General features: G+C 46.5%; 1 protein-coding gene across 1 annotated transcript in view; it reads right to left on the reverse strand.

The window, feature by feature from the left end:
* unc5cb (unc-5 netrin receptor Cb) overlaps positions 1 to 12,488 on the reverse strand; it is a 127,426-nt gene that overhangs the window by 114,424 nt on the left and 514 nt on the right.

The following is a 12,488-nucleotide window of genomic DNA, read 5'->3' on the forward strand; positions in this document are numbered from 1 at the left end:
GTGTGTGTGTGTGTGTGTGTGTGTGTGTGTGTGCGCGTGTGTGTGTGTCAAAGCTGTCCTGACCAAACCAATTAGACTCAAGGTCTCTAATGCTTCAGGTACACTACCCCCGCCCCCCCCCCCCCCTCGCCGTCCCCTACTCCCACCTACCTACCTAATAGGTAACCAGGGTGGAAACCACAGACTGACCGGCATGACGTTCCCTGGGTTTGACGTGGGCCTCCGAGATTCCTGCAACACGATACTACACATTCTGTCAGGTTTCTATTAAAACAAACTATAGCAGGGAGCGAAAAAAACAGGAGAAAACAGAAAGACGAAATGTGTTCTTCTCTCGCCCCACTCGAATTTGAGCCAACGTGGAAACAAACTGCCAGCTTGGAAAAATGGAAAAAGGGGAAAGCCTCAAAAAACAAAAGCAGGTTGTGCTGTTGACTGGTGCTCCATGGAGCGGCGACATAATAGGTTTCAGATTACCCACGTGCACACACGTTTCCACCGACGCTGACGGGGACGGGGACGGGGACGGCATTTGGTAGGAGCTCAAATCATGTCGGCGGACGGGTCTCTTGCCAGACTTTGGCTTCTTTTCCAAGAAACAAAGAAACATGCGCACTCCCACTAACACACACGCACACACGCAAACACAAAGAGTCCTGAGAATAGCTCTGGGTTAATGTGTCTTGAATGTGTCTTAGGCACAATCCCTCTTTCTCTCTCTCTGTCTCTGATTCTCTCTCGCACCCTCTCAGCCAGTTTAAGCTGCGGTGGTTTAACACCATGCGGCTTAGGACTAGCTGTGGTATCTCTGTCTCCTTCCTTGCTATTTCACACACACACACACGCGCGCACACACACACACTTCTTGGCTCTATTATTTCCCTGGTGTGGTGCTGCTTACTGAGTTTCTCTTGTGTTTGGTGCAGCTAACAAAATAGGTTTGTTGAAAATGGCATGAAGGAAAACAACGCAGCCACCTTCCATGCTTGTTCAAGCAGTCTTGTAAAAACAAGAACCGCCAGTCTCTACTTAGTAGCGCGCTGCCGTGCCAACGCCAGGCGTGAAGCAACATTTGTGAAACAGGATTCCGCTGGGCAAACAAGCGCGCTTTTTCGGGAAGGTTTCGCACTTAGATGCTACCGCCGTTTACACATGGTTAGCCGTGGTCGCGCTCTAGCCTTGCCCCCTCTGCTAACAACCAGCCCAGTGCTAACTCACCCCTTCCTCCTCCTCCTCCTCCTCCTCCACCTCCTCCTCCACCCTCTCTGTCTGCTCTCTACCTTCCACGTATCCGCTTACCTCATGTCAGCCCTAAAGAACCCAACCGGGAACCCCTTGGCGTTCACCGTGTCACCATTGAATTATCGGTTTCCGCTGCCACAAGCCCCAGCAGCTCTGCAGCGCGGCCATTACGGCCTATCGGCTTACACACCGCGGCACGACTGCGCTACAGCTGGGTATACAGTATGGGGTCACGGGTATTATTATTGTGCAGAGACTGGTGGAGGAAGAAACCCGTCATCTCTCTCTCTCGCGATGATGATGATGATAATGATGACTTCACTTGTGGCCAGGGCCATAGACGACCGGAATAAGGTTCCTATTGTATGTTTAGCTAAGGAAAAAATGGATTCTGATTGAGTTTATTATCACTTTTAGTAGTGCTTTTGGTGAGGCTGATGTTTTGGCTTCGCCTGACTTGATGCTATAAGTGTACAATAATAAGCCCACGCGTGTGAGTGAGTGAACCAGGTTTATTTATCCTCCCCTCTTACTCCACATAAATCTCAGATGTACTGCCTGCATATAAACCCTGTAGGCCTATGGCAGCCCCCAAGGGCCCATAAGGAACTGACAAGGGAACAGTGCTACTGATTTCAACTCAAGGAATGTCGCAGTCGGTAATAGTTGGAGTATAGTAGCAGTTGTCGTAGCGTTAGCGTGAGTGTGTTGTATAAAGAGTTAACACAAAATAACACTTGGGAGTCTGAAAAGGAGTGTTTTCGGACACGACTCTTGTGTTCTGGAGCCTCTTGCACATATCCAATGCTGTTTGACTTTCATTTGCAGGAGTCGTTTTGGGGGTGATTACACTGGCACACCACAAGGTATGTGCAGTGCATGTAGAAACAGAGGCATTACTTGTGAGGAGTTCAGACATCTTTCAAAGTCACAGAATGAAAGCCCTAAAAAGCCCCAGTCCGGGAAGAAAAGAGCAAATAACTGATGCTCTCACTGTCGGGAGGTCCTTAATTAAAAAAAGCAATATGTGATTTTTCTTTATCCCGCCATTACAAATCGTTTTCTTATCTTTGTCATTACCACCTCATCTCCATATTCGTCTGTAAACAAAGAAACGGCCAAAGATGAATCCGTCCCTTTGAGGTCGTCCAGTTTACGAACAATCTATGCTGCACTTCAACAAAGTTTAACATCGGAAACTTCTACAAAGATTATCCAATCTCGGCGTCGACACAAACGGTTCTACAAACAGGGTGTTCGTTCTGAGGACTTCGGGGTTGGACTGTAAGAACCCTGGCGGTGTGGTTTACATGTTGAGAGTCATAAAGAACCCCTCCACAGCGGGCAGTCTGTCTGGGCTCCGTCTAAATGAGCCTCGGTCGAGCTCTGTATCCCTGAACCCAACCACCCACCCCCCTAGTGAAACACTGGCTGCCGTTGCTCAGGGGGTCTCGAGGGGACCGATCGCAGAGATATGGCACACACATAGGGCTCACACACACACACAGACCCACACACACAGGGCTAACACAGAACACATACACACAGGCACACATACACACACACACACACACACACACAACTACACACATAAAACGCACACACACACATACACACACACACAGAAAGAAGTGCTGACACACACACAGTCATCTTGAGTTGCAGACCAGTAACAAATCCCAATGTGAAGGGAAAAAGCGAGGTCACGCCATTGGGGCGATTGAACCGATGAGTGTGTGTGCGTGTGTGTTTGCGTGTGTGCGTGTGTATGGAGTTAACCGTTTTACACAGCAACTTTCTTTGCCGCTTCAGATTGACTTTGGGATCATTGAAGCCCTGTCCTAGAAGCTGCCATTGACCTCGAACAGTGGGCAAGTATATGCTTTGATGACTCGGACGGGATAACTACACACTCAGACACACACACAAACACAAAAACACACACACAAGGGAGAGCCAAACGAGAGACATTGATCACATTGGCAATGACGGTCAGAGCTTTACTGATAATATCGGCTGTAGCGACTCTCTGGGACACGCGTCACGCTGGCTCATGACATGTTGTCCTTGTTTTGATGGTTGGTAGGGCATGGGTGGAAGTCATCACTGCATCACTTCATTCATTTACTATTTGATTATTTACCAAACAAGTTTAAGTGAAACACACAGATTTTTAATTGTAATTTAGAAAGGAGCAGCTAGGGGTTAGGGCATCTTAGTAAAATGGTCTTGGTTGGTTAAATTTTTATTGCAGTTCATGTTCTAACCAAATTTGAACTTGGGAAAGAAAAAAAAAAGAAAGAAAATCAATAAAAGAAACCTGCATTATATCACGTCAGAGACGTTATCTTTAAGTGACTGAAAATATGTCAGCTTGCTCAAGGATGTCTGCAAGTATAATGTGGTTCCAAACCTAGAACCTTTTGTTCCGGGAGTAAAACACCTCAACCACTATTCCGTCCTGCAAAAACATGTAAAATAAAATATATATACACACACGCCAGTGTTCTGACTCAGTCTGAATGCCGCCCTGAGCTGGTTTACGCTCTGGTAATTGTTTCTACAAGTCAGTCGGGCAGGTCCGCAGATAACAGACGGAGGAAGAAAAATGAGAGGAATTATGAGGAAGATTGATTTCCCGGGGATGAATGGTCCGGTGTTCACACAGGGTTTATCCGAAACAGACTTTCCCTCTCAACGTTTCAACGTCTATTATTATTGAGAAAACACACAGGGCAGGGAACGCACGCACACAGACACACAGACACACACATATCAGGCACCGCAGCTGCACCGGTACACACACACTGGGCACGCATGCCGTGTGTGCGTGACATAGGTCAGATAAGGGCGGGGGGGCGGGGGGGGGGGGGGGGGGGGGGGGGGGAGCTGAATGAGGTGATGAAACGAGGCAGGGGCGCGAGGTGGCTTTGGGGAGGAGGGGTGCTTAACTATGAGGTCATGTAAATAGTTTGGAATATCACCTCAACCCGTGCAGTAGTTGATTGCTGGAACATTCCCCAGGACCTGACCAGACCAGAACACACACATGAATGTGCGAATGTGCATGTTTTGAACAGAAACCAATTCCAGCAATGTTCTTTTCCCCATGCTACATCCTCAGCATCCTATAGGACGGCCGTTTCTGATTCTTCTTCTCCTACAGAGACTATTGTTCAGCCTGGCCCCCTTTAATCATTCTTCTGTGTACTAATGATGTAATATAAACCAGAGGCCATGAAGTCTCCTGTGGCATCTTAATGCAGACATATCGCCATGGAGCCCAAAGTCCAAGAGAGGGATGGATGACGGAGGATAGAGGGGGAGCTTGGTGGAGAGGTTAGGATCCCCACATTTAAGCCCCCCCATAAACAAAAGAAAACAGACACAAACTTGTATCTGTGGCCAGGCTTTCCTGGGATACTTCCAGGGGGACAAATGAAATAACACACAGAGGTTAAGCAGCTGATAGTGGATGTAGACTGGAGACAGGAAGGGGAGAGACAGGAAGTAGGGGACAGGCCGTCTACGGCTCTCATGTTTCAGCCCAAGCCGTGGGTTGCATGCCCCCCCCCCCCCTTATGTATTGCTGCTGACATACACAGACCACAACCCTTCCTCAGATAGACATGGTCCCAGGTCTGGAAAGCAAGACCCCCCACCCAACCACACACACACTAACACACACAGGAATAAAGCGCTTAAAAGCAGTGTAAAAAAAATTGTGAACCTTGTGTTTATTCCCGTGTGTGTGTGTGTGTTTGTGTGTGTGTGTGTCAGTGTGTGTCAGTGTGTGTGTGTGTGTGTGTGTGCGTGTGTGTGTATGTGTGTGGGTGTGTAGGTGTGTGTGTGTGTGTCTGTGTGTGAGTACTGTATGTATACATTCCATTGAAGGGGGGGGTTCAACCAAAATATCTGTCAGATTAGCTAATCTGCTTGTTTACGGATGGATAGCGTTTTCCATTTGTGGTAAGAAAAAAAAAGGCTAGTTCCATTCTGCAAGCCTTGGTTTGGAACGCAAGACGGGGCAAAGCCAGGATTAAGGGTTTAGCTTTGTCAATCAGAGACACCGTCGTAGCACAGATAGCAGCTAGGTTTTCATGCTTTACAGTAGAAAGAGAAGGCTGACAGTATAGAGCACAGGTGACTTTCTTGTCTAATACTACCTGTCTAAACTATCTCCTCTGTTATTGAACAATAAATCCCTCTATGGTGTGCCTGGCCTAGGTGTTGTTCATGACCTTCGTTTTGATCCTGTCTAGCAGGGATGTGCGCGTTTCTGCGTGTGTGTTTATGTGTGTGCTATTCTCATTCACAGCTTCAATACAGCTCATCTTTTTCTTTGGGGCTACACAGATTGAAATACAATAATTGAATCAAATGATTAATAATCATTAAAGGCCCTCTCAAATCAACCTGCGTGAGTGATTTACTAGTAGCCACTATCGATAACGGCTCGTTATGGCTTCAATCGCGAACCCTTCCTCCCTCTCTCTCTCTTATCTCTGTGCAGCAGTTGGTGTAGCCTACACCGCCGTGGTGGTCCTCCCAGACCCCTTTCCCCCCTGCTGGGCCAGGCACCGCTCTACAGGAAGCCCAGGTAAACAACACCAGGGGAAAACCCGGCACGGTCACCAGGGGCCCCTTTACCGCTGATCAGCACTTTGAGTTCATATGTGTCTGTGCGTACGTAGGTGGGTGCGTGTGCGTATGCATTGCGGTATCCCTAGCATAAGCCAAAGCATCTCAAATCCTCTTCTCCCTCTGGCTTCCTAATTCTCCTTGCTAACTGTGGTCGTGTAGCATCACAACAGGCTCTTCAGGTTATTTTTGTGGGTTTCTTTCTTTTTTGTGTGCTGTGCCTACAGTTGCATCCGCTATGAATGATGCAGAATGTGAAGGTGCAAGAGATAATGGACAGCTTGGTATGTCAACATTGTGAGGACGGGCGTATAAAAGCTATGCAGAGTCATTTCTTTTTTCATAGAATATATGACAAGATTGTCAGATGAAAAATGAAATGTGGGAGTGGGGGGGCGGGTTATAAGAAGTGATTCCTGTTGAAATAACCTGTCCCCTCTAGTATGCATACAGCTGCTGCCAGGCATAGCAAGAAGCAAACATGTAGCAAATGTCGGAATATCCTTGTAGAGAACGTGGCAAGGGTGTTCGAATCCCAACCAAAAGGCACTGGGTTCGATGCCCAAAATATGCTGCATTCCTATAGGCATCCTAAAGCAAGATACCCAACAACACCCTACCTTGTCCTTAAATTGCATATTCTGAATTTACAAGTCACTTCGGCCAATGGTGTGCGCAAGAAAAGATTTAAAAGACTAGAACAGTAGCTTAATGTCTCTGAATACCCTGTTGGAATTCTTGCCAGTGCCACAAGTATGTGGGAGGACATTTAGTGGTGATGCTCTAGCATGAGGGCCACGGTGCCACACTGAAGCCAAATTAAAGGACAGCAGTGGAGTGTGTGCACTTATACTCACTCATGCACTGCTCTGTCAGCCCCAATGCTTCTAATGTCACGAGGAGGGCCACTTAACTCGTAATCACTTCTCCCTCTCGCTCCCTCTCTCTCTCTCTCCCCCTCTCTCCACCCGTTGGCTGTCTCCCCCTTTGGCTCGCTCTCCCCTCTTTCTCCGCTTCCCCTCTTCAACTGCTGAGCACACAGAGTCAGACACTCGGCTCTGATCCCTAATCAAAACCTGAGGACGCAGGGGGATCGAGGGCACAGAAGTGTGGTGGTGATGGTGTTGGTTGTGGTGGTGGAGTTGGTGGTGTCACACCGTCTTTGACCTCCTTTTAATTGATCCTGGGGTTGGCGATGACCACGGGATCACCTTCTGAACGAGGATAATTCCTCATCATTTCAGACCTCTTCAACCGCAGGTGGGGGCCAACTTTAACCGTTGTGACAAAGTCACAAAGCGTGCGTATCAGTCAGGTCACCGTTATGATCAGACAGGATCACTACCTCTTCGCTTCTCGAGTAGCAATAGATAGACTTTAGAGGGCTTCTTCTCTTTATAGTGGGTTCCAGTGGCTGCCTGCTTAAGCCGTCCGTGTTTAATGGCTGTCAGAAGTTTCAGTTTTACAAGCCAGCCCAACTGTGCCGCATGACATTCCCAGGATTTTATGTCAAAAACAACTCTTTTGTAGTTCGCTTTGTGTCACTCGCAACCTCACAGTTCCTTGCGAAAAATACGACAAACAGAAGCACTCAAGTCAGTTGGATGTAAACAACACAGGGATCCACGCACAAAGACACCCACAAAGACAAACACAGACACACCGTAACCATGTATGAGTGCGGGGGCGTGTTTTGCGTGTACGTTTCAGAAATTGCAGCATATTCCTCCGAGGTCGGTACTGAAGAGCAGTATCTGTTAAGACCAGACACAGGTCAGCCGGTCTGGCACAGGCCTCGCTCGTCAAGTGCTGCTACTTCTGCCGCGGCAGCTAATGGACTGCTAATAGAAGTAAATGTAGCGCCCTGAAGCTCCCCTGTAGTCGAGAGTGTCACGTGGGGGTGATTAATGACACACTCTGCTCCGCTGTCCCTCCCCACCCACCCACCCGCCTACCCTGCGATTGCCTCTCTCTCTCTCTCTCTCTCTCTCTCTCTCACCCATGCATTCCACCACACTTCTAACCTGTTAACTTCCTTTCCTCCTTCCCCCTTCAAATGGTCACCCTTCCCTCCCTCCCCCTTTCCACTGTCCCTCCTTTCCTCTCCCCTCCCTCTACCTCCCTCCCTCCCTCCTCTCTCTCTCTCTCTCTCTCTCTCTCTCTTTCCCTCTATCACCCATCCATCCATACCGCCCCATTCTAACCCCCACTTCCTTTCCCATGCTGTCTGCTAATCTTTGGTCAAGTATGGGTCACCTTTTTCCTGTCCCCTACAATCACCCTGTTTCTTACTTCCTCTGAGAGGTTTATCTGTAAATTATTTATCCTGTGGGGGTCTCAGGAACCGCGGTGTAGATAACAGCCACAGAGGGAGAGGGGAGTGGGGGGATGGGGGGGGAGTAAAACGGCATCACAAATTACGAGCGTCAATATGGTAAACTATGTTATCGCAAACATTAGCAATATCGATTTGATATATGACCATGTGCTTACCATTTTATGCGTTGCAACGGAGGGGGGGATTTCATTAAAGTTTAACACACGCTGTCAGACTCTACAACTAGTAGTTCTGCCGCTTCAACCATAAACAACGATCATTTCTTGGGTTTTGGGTTTCAATCATAAACATTTACACAACAAATCAGGATATCCTGAGGAGTCCACATCCCTTTTCACAACACCAAAGAATTGGGTGGAATAATGGTCTAAAACATGCACAACACTTTCTCCATGTACCTGCGAAACCAGAGCTACCCAGATACGACACGTCTACAGTAAGGTGTTGTGTGCGTGTGCGTACAGCCCGGGCAGATCCACACTATAGCTAATTAACCTTCATGAAAAGCCCTGTACATGACGTCAAGGGGCCGTGCGCACGGAGGCGAACGCATGCAGCTGCTTTTCACAGTAATTATCACACCTGGCCTGGGTTCTGCTCCTGGGGTCCGGGGTTCAGTTGAGAAGCACCATGTGTTTCTGATCCTCGTCGGATCTGATGGCAGAATACACACCACCACCACCGCCTTCGCTCCCACGCCAGGTGGAGAACACAAGCTGTTCACGTGGCACTTTTGCTATATTCATGTACATTCATGTATGGATTGTTCGAAATGAGTGAGGAAAGCGTAGCCTGTTTTTAGATTTTATACACATTATTGTTGACTTGCGTTCAAGCGCCTCACTCAGGGGATTATGGATTAAGAGGATTGTTGTTGGCCGTCACATATTCTTCTAACATATGTGCAGCATCTTCATGAAAATTTGAACAAAAGATAGTCAGTCGTTGTTTTGTCATGAAACCCAATATTTGGTCATAAATAAAGGAGTTGTGTGGTCTTTTGCCTAAGTGTGTGTCTAGTTGCATGTTTCTTTGTTTGTGGTGACGTAAATAGATGGAGGGAGGAGGGGGGGTAGTATCTTTAACTGTGCATCAAAGTGTGTGGGATACTGTTTCCTGTTCCCAATAAACCATGCGAGAGAAAGAAAGAAAGAGAGAGAGGGACAGAAAGAAAGAGGGAGGGACTAAGACAGAGAGGAAATCAATCATTGTAACTATAATACTATAGAAATGGGCCTATGTCTTGACCAAAAATGTCTATTCACCACATTATTCTGATCAAGTACATACTGCATGAACACCAATGAAAGCGAGCAAAAGGGATAACATTAAATACATAAAACAGAGCATGTCCTCAAAAGCCTCAACATTGCAAAGCAAAATCTTGATACATACACATACCCTGCCTTCACACATAGTGGGGGATGGTCTGTCTGAGGATGGAAGCAAAAACCCAACACCCACGCAAACACACACACCCAAACACATCCACATACACACACCCAGATAGAAAGTGTGATCTTGTTATAGAGCATTGGCAATATTGCACTATAACAGTTCCTTGCAAATAATGCACTTTGATTCAGGTCACACACACATGGGGTTTGATGTGAGAAAAGCCCACACAGTGGGGAAACAATAAAAAAAAGCAAGCCAGTCCCAAGAGGTCCACTTCCCGGTCCAAGGTGACCTGCATTAACCAGTGCCAGATCTGTCCCGTGCCAGCCACAACAGAAACCGTGTCCTCAGCATACGGCAGCATGGTCATTTACACCACAACACGCAGTATTATCATACACAGGACAATGGCCATGTCCACGTGATGATAAACTGAGAATGACCCCACTGATCAGCACAGCAACGTCCCGGCATCTTCATCCCACGTTGAACCCACAGACAGCCATGGGACACACATGCTCCTGGAAACCCCGTTTTGACCAACCCTTTTGTAAACCATTTGAGGGATTTTTACCATGCCTACTTCTGAGGACATAATGAAACACTAAACTACAAAAAATGGATTAAAGACTTTTTTTATTTTTTACAAACCAACACATACCCACATGCACGACCACATACACTTACAAAAAATGCACACACAATTACACACTGCTAGATACTCTACAATTTCTGAGGAGCCCATGGCATTACCGTTGTTATGGTTAGGGGTTTGATTCTCTGCTAAGTGTGACTGTGTGCACTCACAGTATTGCAAGGAGTTTAGGATTAAAAACCTTCCACGGAATGGCATGCATGTATATTTGCCTCCTGTTCTGTTCTTGCACACACTGAACACACCGCAATGTCAGAATTGTGAAATACCTGGCAGGTAGCATTTTGCAGATAACCCCCCCTCTCAATTGTTCACCAGAGTTCACCAGGTTAGAATTTGACTTTTTCTTTCACCTACGGCGAGCGCTAACCAAATGAAGCTAAAACGGACTCCTTTGAAACGTGCTGCTTTAGCTACTGCAGTGTGTTCTCCACTTCAGTGTTGTGTTCTCTCTCTCTCTCTCTCTCTCTCTCTCTCTCTCTCTCTCTCTCTCTCTCCCTCTCTCCCTCTCTCTCTCTCTCTCTCTCTCAGTCTCTCTCTCTCTCTCTCTCTCTCTCCATCTATCTCTCTCTCTTTATGTGTTAAGGCTAGAAGACTAAAAGACTCAAGATATTTGCTGCAAAAATAGCATCTAGAACTTGAAATATTACTGAAAATGAAAAAGTAAAGTCAGGCAATGTAATTATCTTAATTTAGTAGCAGATCCTTTTGTTGTAAAATAGCATTGTATGTGAAACAAGAAAGGAAGTGTATGTATTTTTGGAAGGATGAGATTACATGGTGACTTGTAGACTAAATACAATTCAGCAACTAGCAGGGAGCAGCTCCACAAAACATTTCAGTCATAACCTTGTTATTTAGTATGGGCTGAAACCAGATCACCATCTTTCTACATGCAAAGGAGGTCAAACGTGTCACACACACACTCACTGTGAGCCAGTTTAATCACCACCCGTTTCCTTTTTTTTCATTTCTTTTTACACTACAAAAGCGACTCTCCAGCAACTCGGAAATGAACACACTTACACATTCATTCACACACTGAGACACACACACACACACACACACGCTGAGAAACACACAACATGCATACACACACACCTCCAGTCCCCAGCACTCCCCCCCAAAAAATGTCAGAGCCCATTAATTAGTCTCCAACAACGTTCGTTTGGTGTATCGACTTCTTAATGGACACCGAGGAACCCTGTTCTCCCCGTTCCCATCACGTCAATGACACGGACCTCTCTGGGGCTCTGGAAGTGGGTATTATGTCATCCAAACCCGTCCCCTTCAGAAAGAGAAACCGGAGCTGTTCTGTTTTTCTCTTGCTCTTTTTTTTCTCTTGGCTTTTTTTTTTTTCCTCCCTTCCCTCGTTGCTCATTAACTATGTAGGAGTGTGATGAAGGGGCCACGGCAGACTAGATTGAGCTGCTGACAGTGCCTTTCCCAGTGCTGCAAACCCACTACCCAAAGCCCCCATACCCCCTAATGGTGTTTTTAGCTGGTGTCCTAGGGAAAGCCGTGGCTCACGAGGAACGAAATAATTATGCCTAAGACTTAAAAGGAGAAAGAGTTCCCAGATTTGTAAAAGAACCCTCACTCCAGGACTTGATTTGACGGTGGTGTGACGGAGTGTCGTAGTATGGACCATTTTGCCCCCGGCACTAACAATAGAGCAAGTGGCCCCTTACTGAGCACTGGTAAATTACACTCACAGAACACCCGCCAACAAACACAAACACACACACACATTCACAGACACACAAACAAGCACACACACAAACACAAATGCTTCTGGTTTCAGCCCCATTTTGTTTGACAGACATTGTCAGTGAAAAAGGAGAGGGTTTGGTCAATTGCTTTAGGTGTTCCAACCCTTTTTCAAATAACAGCTAAAGAAAAACAACCTGCTATACTGACTATGCTCTGACAAACATACTATCTATTTAATAAAGGCCTATTCTTTGCTTGTCTTAAACTATAGCAGCCTCAGAGAGTATGGAAAATGTAGGCCTATTATTCAATAATAATTGTATCTCTACATTAGAAGGTGACTAGGCCTATTAGGATATATGGAAAACAAAAACCCTAGTGAATGGACTTTAAAAGAAGTTCTAAAATAATAGATTCATTGTCATCATGAAACTCCAAATGTGACGACCAAAAAAAAAAAAAAAGTAGGCCTTATTGTATTTAGAATCCTTAAGGCATACC

Source organism: Pollachius pollachius (genome assembly GCF_949987615.1).
Source record: "Pollachius pollachius genome assembly, chromosome: 4".
Classification (NCBI taxonomy): Eukaryota; Metazoa; Chordata; class Actinopteri; order Gadiformes; family Gadidae; genus Pollachius; species Pollachius pollachius.